General features: G+C 35.6%; 1 long non-coding RNA gene across 1 annotated transcript; it reads right to left on the bottom strand.

Moving 5' to 3' along the window:
• Positions 1 to 6,250: 6,250 nt before the first annotated feature.
• LOC128249923 (uncharacterized) lies at positions 6,251 to 9,741 on the bottom strand. Its single transcript, XR_008266072.1, has 2 exons — positions 9,472 to 9,741; positions 6,251 to 6,693 (listed from the first exon to the last, which is right to left on the bottom strand). It is a non-coding gene; the product is annotated as an uncharacterized LOC128249923 (long non-coding RNA).
• Positions 9,742 to 10,553: the final 812 nt, after the last annotated feature.

Below are 10,553 nucleotides of genomic sequence, written 5' to 3'. Positions count from 1 at the left end.
TCTCTCTCTCTCTCTCTCTCTCTCTCTATCTATCTATGAAAATATCGTTCAAAAGTTTCTAATCTCATTTGAAGCATGTCATATTTTGTGAAGAAATCTTTAGCCACATCATTTAAGGTAGAAAAAAGAGAGCTAGTTCTTGCTGTACTATCTCTCATAAAATTCTTTCCTATCGATTTTACATAAACTGATATATATCTGATGTTTCTGATACCGTTAAAATCTCTTGGCACAATTTAGTTCTTGTACAACTACTTGCTCCCCATCTGCCTTAACGTAATAACATTTTTTGCTGGGCTCTTTTTCAATTTTTAGGAATCCATAAATTCTCCCTTGAAGGCGATCATCGTCATTTGAAGCAAAATAACGTGTTTTATATCTCCTGCTAAAAAAAATTGCGCATTATTGATGAGAAAGTGAACTGTGGTTGTTGATAATTTTTCTGTCGTAACTGTGTGTCACAGATGTAATTAGACGTTTCTTATGTTTAATTTATTTGCTTTTGTTTCTTCCTGTTTATCTGCTACCAATTCGGCTGCAGAGCTAGAAAATGAGCCATCCGTGAAGCGACTGATAATTCTTTGATTAGTGACCCTCCATTGGCGACAGGAATGGTAATAACTGAACATCATTTGCTATTTTCTTTCTGCTAGTTTAAAACTAGCTGTAGCTCTATGGAAATACGCATAATGTTTCGATTTCTTTTCTCCACTAGTATATCACCTTTTGCTGTTTTTAATTTTATTACTGACCACCTATGTTGGATACGCATTGAGTACTTGACTAGCTTTCTGACGTAAATTATTCACGTACGGTACAAGGGAAAACAGTGCATCTACATGTTTAATATGAGAAAAGTATATGTAAAAGCTAATTTCCAAATTCAACTTTACGGTCGTCATAACTGAAAATAAGCTACTGATTTTCTGTTATTTTTGTGATACAATTTCTAGCTAAATTCTTTTGGATACTGCGCCTAAAAATCACTTTACGTATCTGGTCAACCAACAACGTAGCAAGCAACGCAGTGTAAATCGTCACTGGCATCAGTCGGCAATGCAGTTTCAGTGCTTGACTAAAAATATTTCCCTTTCAATTCATCCATTTCAACTGAGCAAGGCACGGGCCTCATACAATGTTGTTCATATCTTTAAATTTGTTTCATTGTCCCTGAGGGAAAAATCGATAAAATGCTGAAGATTAATCAACCGACTATATCTCTCTAAACGTCGACATCTGTATTAAATTAGTGAGAATCCTGTAGGCATTCAACACAGAATAAAATAAAATCAAGCTATATTTTCATAGTTTATATGACTTATGCTTCAGGTAAAACAACCACGAAATAGAGATATTTTCAATGCAGATTGTAACAAGAATAATTATTAAAGTATCTGCATAATGAAAGTATCAAATTTAACAAAGTAAATATCAATTTACGATAAAAAAATCTTCACAAAGCAGAATATTAAAAAATATATATATAAATATGACAGGTAGTATTAAACTAAAAGCATTCGAATGCTGGAAGCATCTAAAATATTGTACTTCTAGTAACAGCATCGTTATGATTACCTGCAGGAATGAAGTTATTCAAAAGCAGACTATTAATAGAAAAATGTGTTATGCGAAGTAGGTTGTTCATATTGATCAATATATGGTTGCGTTCACTATATTACAAACCAATACTTGTGTTCCTGACCACTAAGCGTATCGCAGAGATGAAAATTTTCCTCAATACATTGCAAAAAATGAACAAATAAATACAAAAAAACGTAAAACAAATTATATAAATGAAGAGAAAAAGTGTAAAATATAAATATAAAAATATGATCAAATGGAATTTTACAACACGACTCTGTGAGATAGTATTTCTAGCTTATACTTTTAGGTAGAGACTAGTGAGTTAGATAAACATAACATAAAAGGAAACAAACCAGACGAGACGTTTTACAGTATCTAGTTAATAGTTATATTTTTTATCGAGCTTTCTGTTATATAATCCTACTGGAGTTGGCTTCGCATTCTATGTCAGATGACAAGCCTTAAATATGAACCAGTAACAGACGACATAATCCAATATATCTTATGTTACACATCACAAGCACAAATTGAGACAACATAGAAAGATATCTTCTGACAATCCTGAAACCTTGAATCTAACCCGAGCGGATAACTGCTTTTGCAATATGTTCTGGGTGCTTTAGCCAACCCCTATATCTCAAGTTACGTACTTAAATCTAAATATTTTGTTCAGAAAGTATTTATTAAATATGCTACAACCCATAAAATTCTTTGAAAATTCATCCATCCGCTTAATGGATGGCACAAAAGCTTCTCATATTTGCATTTATTTACTTCATGAGTGGCAACAAAATAGAGGCCCAACAAAGGCGCATGGTTGTTAATGACAAATTACTATTTTACACAGTCATGAAATTACAGATGATAAATACTTCACTGAATTCACATGTACGTCAATATATTCAACTATACACTGGAACTCCTTAACGACGCCAGCGTTCGCAAAATCATCATCGCATCGGGTAAATGATCAGTTGCAGAACATAAAAGCACGTACTATACTCTCAACAATGCCAAAATTGAAATCATAATGATTAATGAATAGCACGAACGTCGCATCATTGTTTTGTAGAAAGGGAGTGGATGCTTGGAGAGTATGTGTGAAACTCGCAGAACCTATGACTCATCCTAGAACCCTCTCAAATTCTGTAATTGTCAAAATGGTTATCATTTTCAGCTACGGTAGATCGACCCATGAACATACCAAAAAATATGCTGAAAACTCAGTTTCAAATAATAATAACCCTTTCATTTCATGGTTGAGTATTGATTCAACCAAGTTCAATGATTCAAAGAAGTAACCGGTTCATGTTTGACATGTTTATCAAAACCCAAGCAGAAAGGTTAGGTTTTCTGTGATGAAACCAAAACGAGTTAAGGCAGAGAAGTACGCTCATATTCAAGGTTTCATCACTTCTCATGCTGACATAAGAATTATATCCAACTAGTTAGACTATTGTTCAACTTTAGAAGATATCTTTGTTATACGCATAACCAAACTCATGATGCAATGACTTATGTCAGAAACCTTGACCGGCTGGATCCTTTCATTAGCTTTCATTAGATCCATTTGTAACTCGAAAGGGATAGAAACCTCCCATGAGCTTTTTCGATATTATAAATTGTGCGTTCGATATGATCTCCTTGATCTCAGTAACGGAAAAAAAAGAACAAACAAAAACATGAATAAAATGTTATTGACTATTAGATGATAGAAGAATATGTGGTGGGTTTAGTATGTTGGTAACACCTTATGAATGTCAAAAATATAACGTCCTCATTCTGACACACTGCATTAATGTAAATATAAGTCATCACCAGATGACACTGACGACAAAATTTCAGTTAAGGGTTTTGATAAGGTTGACTATTCCCTGCTCTTTGAAGCCACTAAGACTCAATAACCATGATCCATGCGAGCCCATCACTCCAGCCTCACTCTGAATGCTAGATGAAATGTACACCCCCCGTCCCACAAATATCCTTAATTTCTTATTTGGGGGTCGGGAGTACCCAGACCAGCAATGTTAGTTAACCGCTATTGCAGGTGTATACTCGACAACGCAGTTTGAGGCGTGATGCTAACTATGGACAATCAATAAGTAGTTTCTCACAACAGATTGCTGTGGAAGCATGACCATATAAATGTTGAGTATTTCACTTAGGTTAAAGCAAACCTATATACTACAAAGTATATAAGAGCAGTACCATCCTTAGCTTAGCCATTGACAGAGTGTTCAGTTATGGTGGGCTTGATAGATTCAAGTAATATTTATATATTTATATATTTCAAGTAATATAATATTTATATTTAGCTAGATTCAAGCAATATTTATATTTATATAGAACATCTGCAACGAAGGAAAAATCATTGAAGCTGAGATCCATCAATACTTTTCAACAGTGGTCTCACTGGCAGTTCTCGAGAATGAGCGGAATATGACTGTCATTGAACCCACAACTCATCAGTTGTCACAAACGCTACCTAAATACAATTCCAAAATCTGCCATCAGGACAAATTTGGTTGATCACTTCGAGAGTAGTACATCTGGTTCTACTGAAAGCAATGGAATCAAAGAAAATATACTTATGAGGCTGATGACTACGGAGACGTCAGGGTGAGATAATAATTTTACTTGTGGTTACTTCACACTTTTCAAGGCTCTTCGTCATTTGAGAATCTCATCTGTTTTACAGAAAGGTTGTACTCAACGTATCATGAAGAATGTGACCTTTATGGAGTCCTGCATGACCACAAAAATAGTTGGAAACAGACACTAAAAAAAGTGATTACTCACACGGTAAGTTAGATAAAACAACTGGTTGCATTTGCGCCAAATTAACAGCCCCGTCTACTCTGACACGAGCGCTAAAAGATTGTCAGAATATCTATGCAAACCTATTCCAAGTGCGAAATGCGTATCAGTAATTTTGTCCCGGCATCAACAATTAAGCTCTTTGCGGTCTGTCCTCTCGGGGCTCTAAATAGCATGTTGATGATTGATTGTGTACCAGAGACAGGAAAAATGGAAATGGCATATGAATTCTTTCATTGAACACACTGAAATATTCAAGTCTTGGGTTAGTTTGTGAATGAAAATGAATCTCCATTGGTAGATGGTCAGAGCCCTATCGTAGAATTTCCTGATAAGGATAAAAAATAACTTTTCGTGCCGGTACTACAAACCTTCTGACTGCAAATTTCACCAAAGCAGTATATAACTATTGCTGTGATTCCAAATGACATTTCAGCGACATGCACGATTGGTGGAATAACTGCACATTCTGTGTTAGATTCTAAACCTTCCATGGCAGGAACATCATTGCGGTATCAAGAGGAACTCAGTTAGGAGTAAGCTCTTGCAAATTGAATATCTGAGATGAAGCGACTATGAGGCACAAACGAACAGATGAAGCTTTGGATCGGATGAGGCAGAATCTCAGAGGTAACTCTCGTACAATGCGAGAAGTTATCTTCGATTTTACTGATGAGTTAAGATAAACACCTGTAATTCCTAGGGGGTACCAAGTTGGTCAGATCACTGCCTATCAGAAAACATTTTATCTCTGACTCCACATTCAGCGACTAAGCTTTACCACTAATATGCATGGGTGTTTGACTGGCGAGTCTGCTCTTCAGCTACTCATACTCAAACACGGAAAAGGACTTCTTGAAAGTGATTCCAAAAAATAAATTCAGTTGTTGTTCGGCCCTGTCATTCAAGTAGAGCTGCAACTGGTGGCCTTCGCTAGCATCTTCACCAGAGAATGTGATCTCAAATATCTCTGTATACAGGCAATTTGAGCACCGAAAATGTGAGAGAAATCAACGGATACTACTGGACGAGAAAGGAAAAAAGCTATATATCGACATAACTATATGACATAGTTACTTTGTTTTGTAAACATCGAAGTAGCGGGAGAAACTTTGCATGGTACAATACACGTCATATGATTCATATCCTTAAGGGCACATTCTTGCTAAAAAAGGAAGCTAGTATCAGTTTTTTTTCATTATTTGAAGATATTAATGTCAAACTAGTTTGCCATTTGAGCATTCAAGGCTCCAATCTCCTGAAAGACTCCGTTTCGTTATGATCATCAATAAACCTCGGGGTCAATAATAGAAAGTTGTCGAAACTGGCAGATCTTTTTTTACATGGTCTGCTTTATGTTGGTACTTTAAAATTCGCGAATCCTGATTACCTCTGCGTCAAAGTTCCATACACACACAAAAAAAAATAAAAAAAATTAAACCCTATGATATTTCACTGTAATTTCTACTTCAATTACTTTAAAGAAATCTCAAATCTTCATACATAATTTGCAATGGATGCCAACACATTCGCATTACTGCAATAGTAAATTTCCGATAGAACATATGGCCATCGCCTCGTACGCCGGCGAGTAAGTAGGTAGAGGTATCCGCCATTACATGTACAATCGAAATCTGACATGAACGTTACAAGGTACACTTTCTATAATAGAGAGGAAAACAACATATATTTACGTCTCCTTCTTCTAGCAATTTAACTGAAATCTAAATTAAGCTTTGCCGACTAATACCAGCAATTACAGATATTCTTTTTCACTACTTTTCGACTAATCTCTGACTAATTTTAGCCATTTAATGGTTTGACTCGATTTCAAAACTAACACGGTATCTGTGTCATTGAAACTAGCTTTATTTTCTAGACTAGCTGAATAGTGAATAGCCCATCGTTGCCGGGCAGTTTTTACAATAGAATGTGTTGAATAAATGTTTGTTTATTCCATGTCAGACCATGCCTTCTCCGACAGATAGGCCTCTTGATCAGGACAAATTTGTGCAATTCTTCCCCAAATAACTTAGTTGAGAATTTTTTTCCTTTTAAAATTATTTACATGTCTGTTCGACCGCTTCTCCTGACTTTATTTATTAAAACTTATTGAAACTTCAGCAATGCTTTGCTTTCATTTGTTTAATAAAAATTCCTCCTCGTAATTAATTTGCTTTCATTTTGCGATAGACAACTATCATGCAGAAAATGCCAGCTTCCAAATCCTGTTTTCTGATTAGGTAAAATTGATTAAACTTTAAACCTCTGTAACAGTTTTCTATAATTTTTCTGGAATAAATAAATAACAAAATCAAATTTAACATGGAAAATTATTTCAATGTACCAAATTTGAAAATTTTTACATAATTTGAAAATTTCACAATATGTTACAACAATAGAGAAGACACTACAGAAATAAAGAGACATACAGCTAAAGGACATGACACCCCGCTACAAGAAAACGCTTGTAGAGTTGAAACTTTGATGGCTGACATGACGTTATTAAACCTATAAGAACGTTACAGGTTGAATTATAAAATATCAAACAATTTGATTCAATTAATAAGAATGATAATTTAGAAGTAAGAGTAGAAATGTTGGCAGAAATACTTTGAAGTATTTAATTATATTTTTTTATGTCATAATTTCAAATACTGCAAAAGATAAATTCTTCTTTCATTCCCGCCGGATTTATTAAAATAAATACGAATATAACACAGTAGTCGGAGTCACTCCAATAAGCTATATGCTTTATATAATACCAAGTTAAAAGAAAGTAAATGCAGTTCATTTAGTATTTCATATAACGACAAAAGAGACTGGTCATTTTAAGTTAACATTTTGACGCTTGCTTTTCTTATTGCCACAGAATGGTTCTTCACTGATAGAAAAGGTGGACTGTCCGTACCATGCCTTGCAGTATTAAGTTGCAACTCTTTACGTTCTGAGTTTGACTTTGCTTTATCTCCCTACTAGGTTCGATAAAATAAATGGAAGTCAAATAAATTTCTGGGATAGATTAAACCGAATATATTACCCCCAAAAATCTCTGTACAAGTGCTTATCGTAAAATTCATTATTGCTGCTGAAGGACGATGGATTTGCAGAACCGATAGACTAAATGCCAAAATATCTTTCAGAATTTAGTCCGGTTTCTTTACTCTCCATGCTCAAAACCTGATGTGCTTATCGTTGCTATTCATTGTTCTGAGAGTCAGTAGTATAGTCTCAGGAATGAAGTAGAGTTAACTTAATCGACTGAATTTATCGTCCCAAAATATGTGGTTTGTACCTATTTTAGAGGGTTTTGTCGTTCTTAATTACTTCTAACTGTTGACAAACGGGCAGTCTAGAAAAAAGCAGAGTTACATCTATTGATATAGAGCTACTGTCAGTTGGGAATTATCTGGCTATGGACAGTTTTAAACTCGAAGACAGTTAAGAGTCATTGTTCATCATTTCAGAATAATGCACAATATTTTACTATTTCCCCGACGAATGAAGTACTATTAAATGCTTTGATGAATATTTCAGAATGTTTAATATTCTAGACCCACTGTTGTATGATAAAATCAATAACACTGAGTCGAAATTTAGTCTCTTAGGGAAACAGTACACATGACACGACTACGGTAGTACTACTTGCAGTTAATAATGCGATTCATATTAACACGTGAAATCTCTTGAATAATTGTGATGTATAACGAAAGTAACAACTTTTGAAATATATGTTAAACAGTAGAATATACAAAACGAGAAGGTGTTTTGTGATGTTGAGCTCTTACATGGAAGATCAGAACATCCAGTGGTGTTTAAACACAGCAGTAACCCATTGTCTTACGACGCAAATCTATGTACCTAGCCCTAAAGAACATTGGCATCTCTAATTCCCTATCTGGAAGAATTATCATGAATCATTCATTTCTTCTAGCGAAATAAATCTACCTTCTTGCTAGTCTATTTGGGGAAAAGACAGATCACTCTATCGCTTTCGCTACTCCTTCTAGCACTGTTTCGTCCACATCTCTTTTCTCTTCACCCATCCCACTGTTTCCCCATCATGCGCTTCTTTGTCCTTCCCACTCTATTTTATTTCTTGCAATCGTTCGGTCTTCTCTTCATTTGGTTTGTCACGTTGCTCTAAACAAACAGAGGCCACATAAAGTAGTAAGGACTCTTTCGTTTCGTGGATTACAAGTGTGCTAGTTTCACAATACACTATTTCCCGCATTATAAGGCAAATCAACCTTCTCTCAATAAATAAATGTATATTCATTCAAAACCAGTGCTTTTCCGACTGACTATTGGAACCACCTATCTGCTCACATTCTGTTAAAATAAGTTGGATCTGCTCAGACGAAACCAAACGGTGGCCATCACCGTGTGACAGCAACATTTCTACTGTCCTAAATTATTAGGCAGGTACCCGATTTAAGTGTGATTATGGGTTAGAAAAGTGATCTCTCTTTGAATGAGAAGTCTACGGTCGTGTCAGAGCTTGGAAAAGGAAAAACAACCATAGTATTTTTGATATTTCTAAATGCTGAGAAGAGATCACCAAACAGTGAAGATATTTGCGCAGTCTCCTATTTCTGTCCCGTCGAAGGCAGATAAGGGTAAATTGATGGTTGCTTCGACTAGTACTTTGTCACGTGTGAAAAGGGAAGTTGTGCGGAACCCATGTCCTACGAGTAGAGTAACATGGCAGGGAAGACATATCGAAAACTACCAGGTGTCGCCTCTTGAAGCAGGTAGCCAGGAATGTTAAATCTGTTACAAAGCCCCTTCTGAAGGTTGTTCATAAGCAGAAGGGATTGAAATGGACAGAGGAATATATGAAGATAGGTTTTTCAAGAGTTCTATTCACTGACAAAGCCGTGCTACTCTTGATGGACCAGATGTTTGGTGTAAAGTTTGGGTGTCAATCAGCTTGAACCGTCCTCATCATTTGAGACGTCAACAAGGAGGAGGTGGGGGTCATGTTTTGGGCTGACATCGTCGGTGGTATGATGGTCGGCCATGGAAAGTCCCAGATGGCATTATGATGACATCGAAAACATATATTACCTTCTTCAAGGAAAATTTCCAACTGTGGTTCAAAAAGCAAAACTTTCATTCAAGAGAAAGTTGGTCTTCATGCAAGATAATGCCTCATCTCATGCAGCGAAGAATTCTAAGGAAACCTGCAGCAAATAGGCTTCTCTGGAGGTCGTTTTATGCAGTGGGAACCTTGTTCCCCTGACTTAAACCCAATCGAGATCCTGTGGAGTGTCCTGAAGAGGCGCATTTACCAAGCATGACAGGAGAAGATATCATTATCTTGACAAATTCAATAGATCAGCGCATAAGGAAGGTTATTGCATGTGGAGGATCATACGTCAAACATTAGGAGTTGTATGACATCATAATCCCATGATTATTTTCATACGAACTTATTATTATGTTTACCATTAAGTCCTTTATGAATAATTTTTTGTTAAACCTTTACTATTGAATTAAATAAACGTTTGTTCTGACACAATTATTATTTTTATTATACTTGCCTAATAATCTGTGACGGTGAAAATGTTGCCCAATTACAAAAATGGCTGCCGTGTATTGGCGTTTGCGCAGATCCGGTTTATTTTAACAGAATGTGTGCAGATAGGTGTTGCCAGCAGTCAGTGGGAAAACAACTGGTTTTGAAGGAATATAGATTTATTTATTTAGAAAAGGTTGATTTGCCTAATAATATGGGACGCAGTATGTAACGGATCCAGTTGGTGAACCAGTGGATTTATAAGATATGAAAATTTCTCTAGTGCTAGTGTCAAGATAAAATGAACCGAAAACATTTTGTAAAGTGGTTGGGATTAGGAACGACTCTGAGATGTAGAAACCATTTCAAAAACACAACGCACGAGCGAGATATGTTCCTCCGATCATTTTCGGAGGGCAGGAATTCCGAATAAGAAGTTACTTCTTATTCGGAATTTCTCATGAAACGAGGATGTAAATTAAGGACAATGATGATTATGTTAATGATATTTGATGACTGTCTTGATAACAACAATCTATTATAATATACTGCTTGTTATAATATGTATCGAAGTGTGAACATTTTAACAAGCTTATCTATGGAACTAAATCGAAGACGTTTTTGAAATCTT

Source organism: Octopus bimaculoides, chromosome 1 (assembly GCF_001194135.2).
Source record: "Octopus bimaculoides isolate UCB-OBI-ISO-001 chromosome 1, ASM119413v2, whole genome shotgun sequence".
Taxonomy (NCBI): domain Eukaryota; kingdom Metazoa; phylum Mollusca; class Cephalopoda; order Octopoda; family Octopodidae; genus Octopus; species Octopus bimaculoides.
This window is presented reverse-complemented; position numbering and strand designations above follow the sequence as displayed.